At 37.1% G+C, this 18,614-nt stretch overlaps 1 protein-coding gene across 1 annotated transcript in view; it reads left to right on the forward strand.

Moving 5' to 3' along the window:
• Window positions 1-325: 325 nt before the first annotated feature.
• Window positions 326-18,614, forward strand: part of plppr1 (phospholipid phosphatase related 1) — a 72,758-nt gene continuing 54,469 nt past the window's right edge. The window contains exon 1 of the mRNA XM_066711048.1: window positions 326-471. The gene's annotated coding sequence lies outside the window, so the exon portion shown is untranslated. The remainder of the gene's footprint in view (window positions 472-18,614) is intronic.

An 18,614-nucleotide genomic window follows, 5' to 3' on the forward strand; every position in this document is an offset into this window, starting at 1 on the left:
CTTTGAATACAGAGGCAGCAGCTTTAGACCAGAGATGCTGAATGTCTTTTGCATCTCCAGAGAATTCCAGTGTGAAATCCAAAGCCGGCTCAGGGACACTGGGGTTTGTGTGAGGAGGTCACCAGGGTAGTGTCACCATGTCAGCCTTGATTTTTTGGGGTCTTTTTCAATTGCATTTTGGTATACCATCCGTGCTCACCCAACGCACAGAAGCCGGGCTATTTGTCTTTTTCTCTTCACGCCTGACTGATCACTGTGTGCCTGCGCATCCACGCCCCGCCCCCTCCTCACTGCCTCTATTCACCCTCTTAAACAAACACGACAGCCTCTAATCACAGCCCAGCACCCAATACTGTGTCACAGAAACGGCAGGGAAGAAGATGAAGGAGTAAAATGCGTCCTGGCTGGGATTTTGCAGCTCATTCCTTAGATGGGGTTTCATCTTTATAAAGAGAAAATAACACAGAAAAGGTAAGTTGCTCAGAAAGGAGGGGTGTAAATGCAATGTGAAGAAGACGGGCATGGATATAGCAATTGCTATTGTCTGTTGTTGCCTCCTGTGATTGGGGTTGCCAGTGTTGCTTCTTTCATTGTTCATCGATCAAAGTTGATTGATTCATGTGTGATTATTTACAACTCATCCCGTGTCCACCAAGGGGGGATATATTCCCTCCCAAAAAAGTAGTTTAAGTAAGCATCTTATTTCTGGTAGCATTACTTTGTTAACATGAAGGGTCCATAACGAGCAAAAAACGTGCTTTAAACATGCAGCATGTATGTGGTCGCTTTTTGGTGTTTTGATGCAACAGCAATGAAACAATGGTCTGGAGATACAGTAGCTGTGCATTGTTTGGGGTAGATGCACCTTGCTTTCATTGACAGTGCATACGGGAGCGCTGTCCACATAGATGTAGTACTGTGTCTCCCATTTGGCTGTGGCAGATGGAGAGACTGGACCGTGGTTTATTGGTTAGAAATACAACGAGAAAGAAAAGCTGTGCAATGAATAATCCTTTATTATTTTCTCAAATAAGGTGTTCTAGTCATTGATGAGCTATAATGTGTGTGTGACTTGCAGGGAATGCATTCGAAATATGGTATTGATCTGTGGGTTTAATTAAATAAAGACTGATGGAGCCCCATGTGCGAACGGACTTCTGTTGTAAACCGTTTTGTCATTGTGCAATTGTTTTCCTATGCATTTCTAATTACACGTCTTGTGAAGGGGATTTTTGTCCCCTTAAGCTTAAGCCAATGTAAATAAATATGTCGTGTGACTTGACCACCGTTCCAATCACATGTGCATATTAAGATTGAGAATCTATGTAGAATTGGTTGTAGCAAAAAAAAAAAAAGTTATTGTATCTCATGCACATTGCTAGTTCAGTTGGATGCTTAAGGCGATGGAAAAAATGGAAGTTCCAGTAGGCTATATCGTCTTGTAAAATAAATTCATAAAAAGGTTACAAATCAGCGGTGAAAGTGTGTTCACCATCTTAGCGGATTCCTTAACGCGCATGTTAATGTTAATCAAGCATAGGTCGCCTATGGGAGGGGTGCCTCTGCCACTCGGGCTCTGTCCTGTGTCAGAATGGCCTTTTCATTTCCCTGATCTGTCTTTGAAGGAGGGACTCGAGGTCTATACATCAAACATGTCCTAGACCATTTCACCAAACCATGACCATAGAGCTAAGACCTCATCAGGATTGGTGCATGTGCATTGTAATGTTGCAAGTCTTAGCCTGTGCAAGTGCAGGGAAACGCCTAACTACTATACTATAACTGGCACCAACCTTTTCAAATTTGTCTGCATGACATCCTCGTAAATCAGTCAAGAAAAAGGCAGTTTTGAAGTAATCTAAAACAGACAGCTGTTTTAACATATTTCTTTTTACAGGGTTGTTTATGGGCCTTCAATATACCATTAACTTTTTATTTTGCATGGGATCTTCATATTGTGTAGTAATGTAGAGCTTAATAAACGTCAAAAATAAAATAAAATAAAGACACAATAACATGATACTGATGTGAAATAAATAATAAGAATTTGGGAAGATGAGGCTTGGATGTCTGCCAGACTCCTGTTACTTTTGGTTATGTATGGCAGTGAATCCAAGCTCTTGGAAAACCTACTACACATTGATTTTAAATGGATTTAAACAATCTACTTATAATAGTGTTTAAGTTTTTTTTTTTTTTACCCATTTAACCTTGATTTAGCTAGAATATCACATTAATAAATCCGAAACGTATCAAATAATTTGTATTTATTTTGAACACCCTCAAATGTAAGGGAAGTTGAGACAAATTATTTTAACATTGTTTCTTTAACTGGCAGCCAATGACAATGTAATATAGTCAGTTGGTCAGCAACCACAGAAGTGCTTAACTGTACTGTTTACTACCAGCTGGAAACTCTTTCAAAGTCACTTAGATCCTTTCCTCTTGCCATCTTGATCCAAAATTGAAGTCAGCTGGGCCTGCTCAGCATTTTATACATGCCACAGAGCATGATAGGATGTTAATTGCTGAATTGTATCATGCAGTACACCTGTTTGGAGGGATCTGCATTTGTTATGTTCCTCCACTCATTTATTCAGGTTTGTCCTTTAATTTGTCACCTGTCTGCATATATGTATACTATTTCTAATAGGAAAAATAATGTCAGCTATAATTCAGACAAGACAAACAACTAATTTATAAAAAAACACATTTTCTTCTGTTGTGAAACACGAGTGAGTTTGGAAATATCAGTCACACACATTTGAAATAGCCCAATACCTACTATGGGTAAATATAGTTTCTAATTGCCTCACATTAAACGAGTTTCAAATTGTTGAATCTCAAGCTACTGTAATTTCTGTCTCTATATTTGTGGACAAGTTTCACTTAGAAGTAGAGCATCTGATTTAATTACAAGTACGATTTAAATCTTCTTTCATCCAGTTAAGCCCCTAGACAAGTGTGTTCTTTTCTGAATTATTCTCCTCTGCAAAGAAGCATTTTCCCCACACTCTTTCTTTTCTTTTCTCATGTCTACACACAAAATCCTTGCCTTCTCTCTTGGTTTGAAATCACTAAAGGGGGGCCTGCACTCTATTTCAAAATGTATGTGCTCTTATATTCTGTTAATTGAAGTATCTGTATGGGGAGATTGTAAAATGCTAACAGGTTTCATTGTTAATTAAAAATAGATCTCTTTCCTGTATTTTAAACTAAACTAAATAAAATGAGAAGTACAAGCTTAATCTTGTGTTTGTTTTAAGAAAATGTGTTTCACATGTGGGATGACTGCATGTGGAATACACTGTCAGTTATAGACAGGACACATTTATACATGTTATCAATTAAGTAGGATATCCCCAGAGTGAACACCCAAAATGGCCTATCTGAAGTGAAATGTGCTATGAGCTGCAAGCATCCACAGTTCTATGTAATGTCATGAGTATAATAGTCAAAATAAAGACATGTAAATAATTAAAAGCAGTGACCCAAGTCGAGATCCATTTTGGACAACAAAAGCAACTATTTTTGATAATATTATGGTAGATTGAAACTTCACTGTCTACATCACAATTGTACAGTATGTTGATTTCATATGTGTTACATAGAAGAGTTTTTATTTTCTTCACAACAAACAGAATAACAGTAGCATCCCTCTACACTTGCATTTTGATCATTGTCTAACACCAAACTTTACACATTGGGGAAGTGGCAGGAACTGATTATCTTGTTGATAAAATGTGAGGGAAAAATTAATCATTGACTCAAATCAAGAACTCTGCGAAATAGTTTAAAGTATTTATTCTATGACTGAACCTGTCCTACAGTGAAAGTATTCCCTAATCGCTTCTTTAAAATGTAAATATTTGCCAAAAAAGCAACAAATGTGTTGTACAGGATGTGTCTGAATATCAGTAACATTGATTCTAATACATTACAAACTTTCCATAAATCAACTGAGCGTTGAAAAAACATTTATGAAAGAGAATTGATTACATTTGGAAAGACAAGAATAATAATGAACAAAATGCATATATTTCAACTGATATGGCTTCAATTACTAAACACTTCCCAATGTGTCTGTTATATGTTGCGTTTTGCATTCAGAATGTAACACTCTAACGCCTCCCTCATGTTTAAGCTATTTATTTTCTTCTGAATAATGGACGCAAAATAAAACAATTAACATTTCTGATACACATAATAACTTTGAATTCACCTCAAAATATGTCACTCACATATGTTGCATGAAGATCATGGTTGATCATTTAATCTGATTCATTAGAAAACTTAAAAAGCCCAATTGCCAAAGCATTTTGAAATGGATTTTCACCTTTTTATGGAAACGTCCAGTTACCTGTGTTTTTCACAGGTATTTTTGTGCAAACAAGTTCTTTTGTTTTTTTTGTATGGTCTAGTTTATTTCATATTTGAAGTGTACTTATCCAACCATTGTTTTTTTTTCCATAATGAAATTGTATTTTATGATAATTTAATATTTACTGTAAAATAATATAATGGAAATACAGAAAGAGTTTTGAATTTGAATCATGCTTACTGTTTATAATTCTTTAATTCTCACATGGTGGCATTGCAGGGAGTGAATGGCTGTAATGAGAATAATGTATCAAGGGATTACATGATTTAAAGGGATGACAGGCCAAGTAGTTAAAGATACAGATCAAGGGCCACAAGGCCAATGTTTTTAATCTCATCTAAGTCCCTGGCTGACTGGGTCTGATTATCAACCATCTGACAGACATTGTTCAGACTTCATGGGCTAGATATTGTGACAGAGCATTCAGGAATAATAACGCATGAGTCTCACTAAAAATAAGTAATTAAATTAATATTGGAATAAGCAGGCCTTCCCAAAATCATTTAAATAGGTTGGCAGATACATACATTATTTCAGGATAGTGGGATGTTGTTTGATCTACAGTCTACATTATTCAATAAGGCATTCTGTCATTTTTGCAGGTTTCATCTTGGATAGATGAAAAATAAATTATAGAAAATTATTGGAGTATGAAATTTCATGACCAAAGGCTGTGACTTCTGGTACCATCAATACTTTATAGCAAGAGGTATCCATGTTTAATATCCCCACATTAAAATGAGTAGTTTTCAGATAATTTACCTTCTGTAAAACTACTGGAATATCTATATTGTACATGTTTTATTTAAGTTCAGTACTTAATATGTAGATATATTTCATGCTAGCATTTAATTCAGTCAATAACATCTATACTGCACAAAACCGTAGATTACATTTACATGAACATATAAACATTAAAGAACAACACACATAAAGAGTAAATATTAAAAAGCTTTACATTACTGTGATCTTAATTGATTAGTTGAAATCGTAACTTTCGTTTAACAAAATCATTAAAATTATGTTGTTAATATAGTACTCTGAATGATTTTGTGATGCGTTTGAAACAAAAATGTCCAATTTCTGTACACCTCAAGCTAAAATGTCCTTACAGAAAGTTAGCATAATCTGGCTAATAAAATGGTCCAGCAGTGTTGTGTTGTCAGTTCCTAGTGTGTGTGTGTGTGTGTGTGTGTGTGTGTGTGTGTGTGTGTGCGTATATATGTATAGAAATACATTTTCCATTAAATTAGGAATACATGTATCAATGAAAATCGTTTGTGCAAGTGACAGATCCAGCTATAAAATTGTGTTAATTCATTTGTTTACTAGCAATCACTTTGAACTTGTGATGGATATTTATCCTTTGCCACTGCCAGGGAAAAACTTGGCAATGATCATGGATTGCAGGTAATGCAAAATGTCACGATTGTAACTATTTCTTGCCCTGGGAATACACATGAACATTGCACTTGTAAAGTGCGTTTGGTTTTCCAATTATTTTGTGCTTGTTCATAATGCTGCTACCTACTATGGTTTTCAGGAAGTGGTTGTTGTACTATGGAAGATAGAAAGTGTTCTATAGATGTTTGTTTCCTGTCCATGGTTCAAATTCATGGAAAAAAAAATGGATGGCATCAATAATTATTGTATTGTTTATTTCTCCAGGTTGATAGGCGTTCTGCTGTTTCTAAACAGGAATAATATAACTGTTGCCTGCATATGGACTGGTTGGTGTGTTTATATTTAATTTAAACAACACCACTTTAGTTGTGTAAACATGGCACATGGAACTTGGAATTCTAGGAATTTTAGACTTTCAGATTCTACCTTTGGGTGGTAAGTGAATCCTTATCTTGTGTCTGAATGGTGAATGGAAGATGCCCTTTCTAATTGAATTATTTAAGTGGGATGAGAAAATTTGCACTTTATTGTATGCAAATATGTTCCCTTCATGTCTTTTTAGTGTAATACATTTAGACTTTTCTTTTGTCTGTGCCATGTTAAATTTGTATTTTTAACATATCATTTATATTTAAAACTCAAAATAAACAAGGAATGTGTAATAATTTTGAAATTAATATGTCTACATTGTAAATTGATTGCTGAAATGTGTGTCAAAGAACATACAGTTTAATATTTAATTCACATATTCACATTTAAATCCAGTTAACTGAAACTTTGTTGTTTTTAAGATACAATGTGTATATATTTCTGGAAAATATATAACCCTATTACATTCTACACTGACCACAGGGTGCAAGTGATGCTTATTGACTATATTGAATACAGTTATATACTAACACCTGAGCCCAAAATAGATTATCAATACAATCAACAGAGCCAATGACACAGCTCTAAAGTGTTTTATTCTGTCGCTCAATTTCAATTACCACTGCACAATACAGTACATTTCTGAATCCTTTAAATGTGGAACCACTACTAGTGATAATATTTCTGCTCACTCCAACCAATTGCACCCTTTCTTTCATAGTTTCCTGTGGGATTTGTAGTGGATGTCTTGCTCAAAAATTTATAAATAAATGCTAAGACAAGAGGGTGTTGTTCTCAATCAGTTAGTTTTTTCATTGTATTCTTCCGTGACCTGGATATTAATTTCCCACTATCCCACATGCTTTTTGGGTGGCAACAGTAAGCACTGGGGATCCCCCAAAACAGGTGCCAGATCTAAATTTGGAGGTCCTGGATCCGGATCCGGCTTGTTCTGGCACAAATTAAGCCCTGCCACTCAATTTCCATTTGCACTGTACAATTACAGAAAGAGACACGATTTTAAAGTTTTGGCCATGTTTTCAGGCCAACCGTAACCCAATGGAACAATCAACCTCTTCTTAACCGCTGGTTAACTGCCTATCAGAACTCAGTATTCAGTGTAGATGTCACTCTCACATTACAACAATGTATACAATCTGTCTGCACCATACACATATACACACACAAATGTCTATGGCCTGTAGCACTACAAACTTAAGTGGAAAAAAACAAACATATGTCAGAATCACTGGTAAACCTTTCTAACATTATGGTTCTGTGGTCCGAATCAAATATCTGGTAGTTCCGTGCTTACGGCCTACTGATTTGTTGGTGACTGCATATCTTTGTATCTGTACTATCAGTTAATGACATTAAATGTCAGATTCCAGTCACATGTTGCCTATCAATGAGGGAACTGGATCTGAACACTGGTCACTCATAAATCAGACAAGGCATGCTCAATTTTCATAAAATATTGTTCAATATTTGTTCCATGAGCTGTATGGAACAGACAAAAAGCGCATCCAACTTCTTAAATGAGTACATCTTAGACCCTATAAAAGATACATGGTAGCACATTGATTGGCAGGCACAATTAATTCCAGCAAATGTGACAGTCTTGAATGAAATACTTGCACACCTGAAGCAAAATGCGGTGCAGACAGCACTGAATGCTGCTGAAAACAAAACAACATATATGTAGCGTTAAGTGGGGGTGTATTTTGATAGAGCATTCTAGCTCTGAGCTGAAGCTCTGATCTGAAGAAGACCTCTCCCCCAAAGTTATCAGATTTCCTGAGATCATCAGCACATGAACTGTTCTATATCAAAGTGGCAGTTTTGGGAGGATGGCACCGAGAATGGGCCAAATGGCTTGGAATCCCTGCTGTGAAAGCCAAAATCCTGACACAGAGCTACGAACCCAGGCCAACCAGCATTTCCAAAAGATGGCATGGATTGACATCAGTCATAAATCGAGCCTCCTCCAATAGGACTGGCTGAATAAGCCCCTCCAATGGGGGCTGAAACCGAAATCTAATCTCACAAACTCAAGAACCAATAGTCTGTTGATCTAACAGGCATAAAAGCTAGCGCATGGCATCACTTGCTCTCTCACCTGAACCAGTAACTCGCTGCCACAGCTCAACCTGTAGCTCTGTTGCCAGAACTGGAAACCAACTAAGTCTTTGCCGGCAACAGAAGAGTTAAACTGGGAGAAGGAGATTGAGCCGTATGAAGAATTCTTTTAAAGGACTTTATTAAGTAAAGTACTTTAGAAACTGCACATGCCCGCCTGTACCCATCTGATCAGTGGAGTTTTACGGCTGGACAATTGACTAAGTCGACTATAATACGAAAGTGTTCAGTCATTCAAATAGCTATTGAGTCTTAAGAAACTTGACCCTTGGAAGATTACTGATTTTACCATTAACAATAAGTAAATTAACAAATAAATATCTTAACTTGCTGGTACTGTACAGCCAAAACTACTACATGTTATTTCCGGTTGGATGAAATGTGGGGTTCCTTTCCTGATTGCAAAAGAAAAGAGACCTTCCAGTGTTCACATTCAAGTTTTTCAAACGATCCAAACTAATTTATTTTGGCAAATGTACCGAGACCACCTCTTTCAGTGGTCTCAGCTCAGTTTGTTTGGCAATCGAAACTTGTTGTACACAGTCTTTTCCAGATACGAACCAGACCAATGTGAACTGTTCTGATTTAGCAAAAAACCTGTGGTGTGAACAGGCCCTAAGTTCGCTATGCATTTCATTTTTATATAAATGGTAGCTAAAACCCGATTATATTATCAAAACATTAACCGCCCCAAAAAATGCCCTGACCTTTCATAAATACAGCTGATCACTTTCATAATGTTTCCAAACTCCATTATTATTTCCTCCCAGCTTTTTCTTTTAAATAATTCTAACCTGTCAAAGGCTCTCTGGACTGACTTGTCATTATATCAGAACATGTAACAATTAACTCCACCGGCTGCACTCTTCTGCCCTCCAACCCCCTAGCAGATAATATCGGATATTGCTTGATATCAGATATATGTTTGCCCGTCCATCATCAGCGATATGTAATTGTATAATATTGCCATATATATATATATGTGGGAGATTTGTGGGATGCACATACAGGGCACGAAGCTCCCGTTCCACCACATCCCAAAGATGCTCTATTGGGTTGAGATCTGGTGACTGTGGGGGCCAGTTTAGTACAGTGAACTCATTGTCATGTTCAAGAAACCAATTTGAAATGATTCGACCTTTGTGACATGGTGCATTATCCTGCTGGAAGTAGCCATCAGAGGATGGGTACATGGTGGTCATAAAGGGATGGACATGGTCAGAAACAATGCTCAGGTAGGCCGTGGCATTTAAACGATGCCCAGTTGGCACTAAGGGGCCTAAAGTGTGCCAAGAAAACATCTGCCACACCATTACACCACCACCACCAGCCTGCACAGTGGTAACAAGGCATGATGGATCCATGTTCTCATTCTGTTTACGCCAAATTCTGACTCTACCATCTGAATGTCTCAACAGAAATCGAGACTCATCAGACCAGGCAACATTTTTCCAGTCTTCAACTGTCCAATTTTGGTGAGCTTGTGCAAATTGTAGCCTCTTTTTCCTATTTGTAGTGGAGATGAGTGGTACCCGGTGGGGTCTTCTGCTGTTGTAGCCCATCCGCCTCAAGGTTGTACGTGTTGTGGCTTCACAAATGCTTTGCTGCATACCTCGGTTGTAACGAGTGGTTATTTCAATCAAAGTTTCTCTTCTATCAGCTTGAATCAGTCGGCCCATTCTCCTCTGACCTCTAGCATCAACAAGGCATTTTCGCCCACAGGACTGCCGCATACTGGATGTTTTTCCCTTTTCACACCATTCTTTGTAAACCCTAGAAATGGTTGTGCGTGAAAATCCCAGTAACTGAGCAGATTGTGAAATACTCAGACCGGCCCGTCTGGCACCAACAACCATGCCACGCTCAAAATTGCTTAAATCACCTTTCTTTCCCATTCAGACATTCAGTTTGGAGTTCAGGAGATTGTCTTGACCAGGACCACACCCCTAAATGCATTGAAGCAACTGCCATGTGATTGGTTGGTTAGATAATTGCATTAATGAGAAATTAAACAGGTGTTCCTAATAATCCTTTAGGTGAGTGTATATACATTCTCTGAAAATAATGTGTAACCTAGGTTTGGTTAATCCTGACTATATTTTGAATAGCTTGCTTAAATTATTCTGTACATTTTGTATGTGGGTGTGTGCATATGTACATTGAATGTAATTTGTTATTTCGTAATATTTATTTTTTAAAGTCTCTGTCATGGTAAAGTAACATCAATCTTGGAATATATAAGTCATATATTTTTTTGTGAATTCAAAAGAACACAGTACAATTATTAGTACCAATGAGTAGAACCTACAAACACCTTTCCTGATACAGAATAAAATCAGATGTGGACAGCTGGCGTATCATCAGTCTCATTTCAAATGTTGGAGTCTTTTTATTTGCCCACAAATGTGAATAATACACCTCCCCTCCTGAGACCAACCTTTCGACTTTATAAACATTGTCAGCTAGCAGTAGTGTTTTTTTGTACTGTAATCTTGTCATTTTAATGACCAAGATGTTCAGCTTCATAACTGAATCACTGGGCAAAGCAAAAGGCAACCTTCTCCGAGCTGTACTTTGGTTAGAGCCCCTTGAATAGCTTAAAGTGAAGATGTTAGTCATTAGTTGTTGTTTATGCAATAGACCTTGGAGACACGCATAGTGATGTTTCAGTGGTTATGTTGAGAGGTATAAGGAAGAGTGAAGAATATGCAAGCAAAGCTGAAGTCTTAGTCTGATTAACTCCAGAATTCCAATCTTGGTTATCAAGCAGATCCAGAGCTTGGAAATATTAGTCTAATGTCTTAGACTCCAGAGGTGACCTATTACCATATCTTTGTACTGGTGGTTTCAGATGGGAGGCTGTGCAATTTATTTGTGGTGCCTTTGCCAAACTAAATGGAGCAATAAGATGTTATTTCCTCACAGTTTGGCAAGGAATGCTTAATTGAAATCATGATAATTCAGTAAGTGCACATCCATTCCATTTAACATGAAAAGTATTTTATCACAACATTTCAGGCTATATGTCTTTATGTTTTCAAAAAAACTTCCTGTCAGCTGGATTAAGATGATAATTTTTACTTTGATAGGAGAAAAAATATCTCTGAGTAACAGAAAAGGAGCCCTGACATTTCAATGGCGGATTATCTGACAATTAATGTGAGAAATGCTCCTCCTGTTTACTTTTAAGTATACATATTATAAAAAATATATATATAATTAAAAGAATTTCCATGGTTACTGTCTATTTAATAAATGTTTGGTGGTTACACAAGCTAAAAATTAGATACTCTGCAGATTGCATACATGAGCTGTCAGATTGATATGAGGGTTGGTTAAGAGTGGAGACCTAGTTGAAAAATCTGACTTGCAGTCAGTTTTCATCACAGAAAGCCATTCTTAATGGAAGAAAATGACAAGTTAAAGAACAGTACATCTCATTGTCTGCATTGTTTCTGATTTATAAATATACCGTTTTGTAGAATTGGGTTTGAGTGATTGAAATGTATGCTCTTATATAAACTGTTCCATGTTTTTTTCCATACTACTTTCAAATAATGGACACTACCTCCAGGAATTCCAGCTGAATAGCTCATACATTTTTTATTATATTTGATGGATCAGACTTTTCTAATTGTCAAGTACCTCCAAATAGTGTCTATCAATCTCTGTGTATTATGCTGCTGTACAGAGGGCCTAAAGAATATGTTGTGAAAAGATGTAACTCCTGAAATATATATATATATATATCACAAAATGAAAAATATTGACTGAAATGCATGTGTGAATTGTTTTATCTTTTGAAATATGCAGACATCTCTAGAAAACAAGTCATATAATAAATCTTTGTACTTTAAAAACATTACTATGACTGTGCTGTGTAGTCAATGCTATTGAGTAATATATACATTCCTACAGAATTTATTGATAGAAAATTATAATAAAAGAAAATACTGCATAGTTACAAAAACAGAGGTTGCACACCATAATTTAAGAATATTTTAGGGTATATTGATCTAATTGGAAGTGAAACACCCAAATTCTACACATCTATTTCTGTTCAATAAACTGTAAATACCTGCTTGAATATATAAATGATGCATGAATTCATCATTTTGCATTGGCCTAGAGTTCATGCCCCATAGCTCTCAAGCAAGTTCTTCACAAGGATTCTCACAGTTTGCCAACCTCAGTTCAACTCTATTCCTATTCAGTGTGTCACGCCTTCTGCTTCCATCCGGACACCTTCCACCCCGATAGCCACAGTCCCAGTCGCAGCCATGAAAATCTAATCTAATTCAGGAGATTAAATATTCCATGAAGTAAAAATTATTCTGCAGGCTCATCCTTCCTTGAGTCAGACTCCACTACCTAAACTCACATCCATCAACATAGCCTCCTGATATCCTCATCAGTGGCACACTAGACCCTCCAACAGTGCTATCCACACAGATACTGACTCATCGAGCCAAACTTTCCCAAGACTTAAGACAAAGAATCGCCCAGAAGCTGGATCCTCCAACCAATCCATGCAGGGCACAGCAGCCAGACCCATCACAGTCCTGTAGCTCCCTGTCCTATCGCTCCCACATGTTGGCCATGGACTGGACAGCCTCCGGTTTCCGTTTGCACTAGCCATGTTGAGGTGCACCTTGGGAAGATGATTAAATTTGACCAGTTATTAAAGGAAAGAAAGTGCCACACAGGATCAAATGCTTGCAACAGTAATACATTTAAAAGTGTTTGAAAAGATTGTGGAAATCCTGCTGGAGAAAGGACTGCATCGGACTGCAGTACAGTGTGCTGTGACTAAATACATTCACTTTTTTCTGGTATAAATACACGCAAACATGAAAGACTATCGTGACCATATGTCCTGGATTTAAATTAAATATCATGTTGTCTTGACAGTTCTCTCCAAATTAGTTTAAATGTCCCATTTTTTAGCTTTTGTCTGTTTACACTCAATTAAAACTATTAAAATCTTAAAAACAGAGGCATGTTTTTATGTGATCAATCACATGAAGAAGTGTATATTGTAATATATTGGGAAACACTCATTACGTTAAATTTATGTAACTATTATTTATACTACTAGCACAATGGTAATCCTAGTTTAGATGCTTTACAGACTGTAGAAATACATCACTACCTTCACATCACAACCATGTCTGATCCATTAATTATGGTGTCAGGACAAGGTATTTTTTAAAGAAATTCCAATACGAAATAAAAGTTGATGCCGCGCACAATGTTATAGATGTACCATTCATTTATTTAGTGATACTGAAGCTCATGTAGGAAAAATGCTAATACAAGGAGAAGTAGCCTAATACACATTTATTTATTTTTTAAATGGCCTGCTCAAAAATGTAACATGATGTAAGTGATGTAATTTGTTATATGAATATTGTTTTCAATATGTCCCGGTTTCTACTTTTGAATATCTGGTCCTGCTTTGCTACAGACCAAAAAGCATTGGGCTCCATCTTGCTTATTTCTATAATACGGATCTTCTGCTGTCCATCAGCACCACCTTACTCATGGATCGCCCTCAAACTCAGGTCGGTCTGTGGATCGCCAGACATCCGTCAGTTCCAATTCACCCAAGCGGTCTGCACAACCCTACACCAGCAGCCTACTTCCCGGCTCTCTCGGTAAACCTCCCAGTTCTGGCGGCAGGCATTCATATTTCCCACCCCTATTATTGCTGGTGTTCCACACATGGCACGGTGCTGTCCCCTATTACACCCTCTCTACCCTTCACCCTTCCCCACATCCTGGCAGTGCTCATTTTTAAATTCAGAAATTCAGAAATGTTGGGTCCAGTGATCTGGCTCACTTTGGGTATTTGTGTGTTTGTGTATCTACTTATCAATTTGATAAATGATTAACACCTGCTTTGTAGCACACACCACCCACCTGCTCCCCTGTCACTGTCTCTGCAGCAGCATCTTGGCTCATTCCTCTTAGCAGGGGGGCAGGGGTCCACTCGCCTGGCCCATTCTCCTGCGCTTTTGTTCTCCTCAGCCAAAGTGAGCAAAGCCAAAGATTTCATATATCCAATCACTCACACTAATTCATAATTGGGGCTTTAAGCCTCTGAAATCAAAATATTTAAAATGGGAGTGCTGTGATGACCATCTGCAAAAATGGTCCAACATCCAGTTTTGCTCACTCTCTCTGAATCAAGCAAGCTTGCTTGTTAATCTCTCAACCAAGTATGCATCTGTTAGAGAGGAGTGCGATTACTCTTTCATCCCTGTTCATAGCTGCTAGGGTTGCCTTAAGGTGTCTCCAGCTCTCCACAGTAAAATGACAATTTAGATTAACATACATGGCCATAAATAAGATAACAATTAGTGTGTTTAGAAAGCACCACTAATGTTGTAATATCTACAGTTGTTTTAATCCAATATTGAGATCTTAAGGCCCATACAGCTTTCTCTTTGACGGTTACTAGAAAACTGAGCTTAATTATTTATTATTTCAGTCAGATGTCATTTTATTACTGACTGTTCATTCCCCAGGTTAGAAACGGTTTTCAAAATAAACATACAAAACCTTCAATTTTGCAATTACAAATATATTTTCTTTCCCCCTGAGTTGCTTCCTGTAAAGATGCCAAAACCTGAGACTTATTTTATTTTTGATGTCTTTCAGCAAGTGCTACCCCTTAAGCAGACAACTTAAAAAGAATTTCAAACACAATTTGCATAATTGTACATAAATCTTAAAAAAAAAATATCTAAAGTTGAATAACAATGCGACTGAGATAAGCTGCAGCTTAAACCTTTTGTTTTGATTTGTTATTCTGTGTATTTTACTGCCATAAAAAAAACTAATAATAATTACCAAGTTCCCCTAAAAGGAAATATAATGTTGTTCAAATCTCCTCTTTCATAATTGAAAAGGAGAATCTGACAACAAATCCAAAAGATTGCTAAACGTTATCATGGATTGCTTTTCTTTTCAAAATGTGATTTTGTGGTTGGATGATCAATTATTTTATCTGTTTAGATCTGAAGACAAGGATCTGGCATCAAATTGACCAGGTTTACTAAGTCTGACCAGGGCTTGCACTACCTTACTGAATTACTAAGCTAATATGTAAACAAGAAATGTACAGATCCACCGGTCTTTTACATGGCTGAGAAAAAGACAGCTTTTCATTCCACCTGGGGTCTTAACTACCTGATTCAACTAATTATTGGCTCATTATAGACCAATTCAACAAAGTATTACGTATTGGTTGCATCTCAAAAAAGCTAATCTCCAGTCCTTTGTACAGTTAATGGCATGACAGCTTGTAGGCATGTTTACTTTCTATCCAACTGTATTGCATAGACGCTGACAGCTGTGTTTTTTTATGCCTACAGAGTTGAGCTTTGCTTTTAACCAGGAATGTTGAAAGCCTGATTTTTTTCATAGGTTTTAGATCAAGTTAATGCAAAATGGTGACATGCCATTTGAAAATGGCCACATGGTTAATGAATATGTAATTTTTATAATTATATAAAATAAATGATTTTTTAACCAAATAAGAAACCATTTTACATTTTTCAATCATATTGCTGTGTTTTGAATGTTGTTTTAATAATGTGGTGACTTGTCTCATCAGTGTTGGGCATTTCATGTGAAATACATATACTGAGTTTATGTATCATATACATCATGAAAATGGATGAAACTATTACAGCTTTCAATACATCTAAATTGGCCATAAGCCTTCCACATTTTTTTAGTCAAATGTATATGCCCCCAGGCATACTTTGCAATCTAATTGCTTATTGAAAGCCATACTGTTGATCAGGTTGTTAAAAAAGGATCTAAATTCCTGTGTTTTAAATATGTCAATATGCAGTCAACAGGAAAGGACTTTTAATTGAAGGCTGTAGTGCTTTTAATTCGGTAAAACATTTGTATGTACATATACTGTTTGTACAGTGGCTCTCAAAAGTATTCACCCCCTTGGACTTTTCCACATATCATTGTGTTACAACATGACATCAGAATGGATTTAATCAGGTGTTTTTGCCACTGATCAACACAGAAAATGTCCATAATGTCAAAGTGAAAAATACAATCTGTAAATTGTTCTAAATTAATTACAAATATAAAACAGAAAATAATTGAATGCATAAGCATAAGTAGTCACCCACTTAAGTCACATAGGCACCTTTGGCAGAAATTACAGTCATGAGTCTATGTGGATAAGTTTCTACCAGCTTTTTTGCCCATTCTTCTTTGCACAATTGCTCAAGCTCCATCAAGTTGGATGGGGACCTTTGGTGAACAGCAATTTTCAACTCTCCACATATTCTCAGTTGGATTGAGGACCAGGCTTTGACTGGGCCACTCCAGGACATTGACCTTTTTGTTTTTAAGCCACTCCAGTATGGCTTTGGCTGTATGTTTGGGGTCATTGTCCTGCTGGAAGATGAATCTTCTACCAAGTCACAGGTCTCTTGCAGACATCAGCAGGTTTTCTTCCAGAATTTCTCTGTACTTTGCTGCATCCATTTTGCACTCTATCTTTACAAGGTTTCCAGGCCCTGATGCAGAAAACCATCCCCATAGCATGATGCTGCCACCATCATGCTTCACGATAGGGCTGGTGTTCTCAGGATGATGTGCGGTGTTAGGCTTGCGCCAAATGTAGTGCTTAGCACTGAGGCCAAAAAGCTCTATTTTGGTCTCAACAGACCATAGAAACTTCCTCTATTTGGTCTCAGAGTCTCCCACATGCCATGAGTTTTTTCAACAATGGCTTTAGTGTTGCCACTCTCCCATAAAGGCCACTTTTGTGAAGCACCTGGGCTATTGTTGCTAGTATGCACAGTGCCCCAGGTCCTTTAGAGTTGCCATAGGCCTCTTGGTGGCCTCCCTGGCTAGTGCCCTTCTTGCCCAGGTACTCAATTTTGGAGGATGGCCTGATCTAGGCAGATTCACAGTTGTGCCATATTTTCTCAATTTCTTAATAATGGACTTTACTGTGCTCTGGGGGATATTCAATGCCTTGAAAATGTTCTTATATCCTACCCCTGATTGGTGCTTCTGAAGAACCTTATTCCAAATTTGATTTGAATGTTCATTCACCTTCATGATGTTGTTTTTGTTAGGAATTGTACTAACCAACTGTGGGACCTCCCAGAGACAGGTGTATTTAACCTAAAATCATGTGACACACCTTAATTGCAATGGACGCCATTCAACTAATTGCTTACTTCTAAAGATAATTGGTTTCACCACAGCTCAGTGAGGTGTGTCATAGCAAAGGGGGTGTTTACTTATGCATTCAATTATTTTCTGTTTTGTATTTGTAATTAATTTAGAACAATTTGCAGATTACATTTTTCACTTTGACATTAAGGACATTTTCTGTGTTGATCAGTGGCAAGAACTCCTGATTAAATCCATTCTGATTTCATGTTGTAACACAATGAAATGGGAAAGGTCCAAGGGGGGTGAACACTTTGAGAGCCACTGTAATACATATATATATATATAGGGAGATGGGGGACATTGTTCACTGCTGTACTAATTGTAATGACTGAGATTTATTCTTCTGCGTATCCCACAAAACCAAATGTAGAAGAACATTGACAATCTGAAGAGTTTCCAAGTAGTTTATATAATTCTAGTTTCTTGATAAGGACATGTTTTTTTCTACATTTTCTGTTTACATTAATAATAACATTATTTTCTGTGTCTCTGCATTTCTGCTGATATTCCACATTTGCAACTAACTTGTCCAGTTTCTTCATCAGACCTTATACAGTTTTGTAATTTGTCTTTATCACACTTTGTTGTAATGTACTTAGTATCTTTATATTTTATAGGCTACTTCTCATTCTTATTCATATCTGCAAATAAATATCTAAATAGTAACAACATGTGGAATTGTAACAAGATGAAGAGAACATGAAAAGAGCATTCAGACTGTTCTCTTTCATATCAAACACACCCCGCATATCTCAGCTGTGAAAATGTAAATCAGTCCTAGCTGTAACACCTTATGACATAAAGATTAAGTCATGTAATTTAGCTCATTTGTGAAAGTCTTGAAACTCTGCTTACCTCGTCAGCTAATTTCTGAATTGTCTGAATTATGCACTTTTTCCTCTTCATTTAAGACATACGCTAAACTCTCCATCTCCGATTTGAAAATTGCATGCTGTCTACCTCGGCTCTCACTTGTGTTTTACTCCTTAGCTTACTAAGAGCAACACTTCCACAAAGCCTGCTATCGATCTGGTATACTCTGTGGTGCTCTCTAACCTCTCACTTGAGTGCCCTTGATCGGCCGAGACAGCTGGCT

This window comes from Amia ocellicauda, chromosome 8 (assembly GCF_036373705.1).
Source record: "Amia ocellicauda isolate fAmiCal2 chromosome 8, fAmiCal2.hap1, whole genome shotgun sequence".
Taxonomy (NCBI): domain Eukaryota; kingdom Metazoa; phylum Chordata; class Actinopteri; order Amiiformes; family Amiidae; genus Amia; species Amia ocellicauda.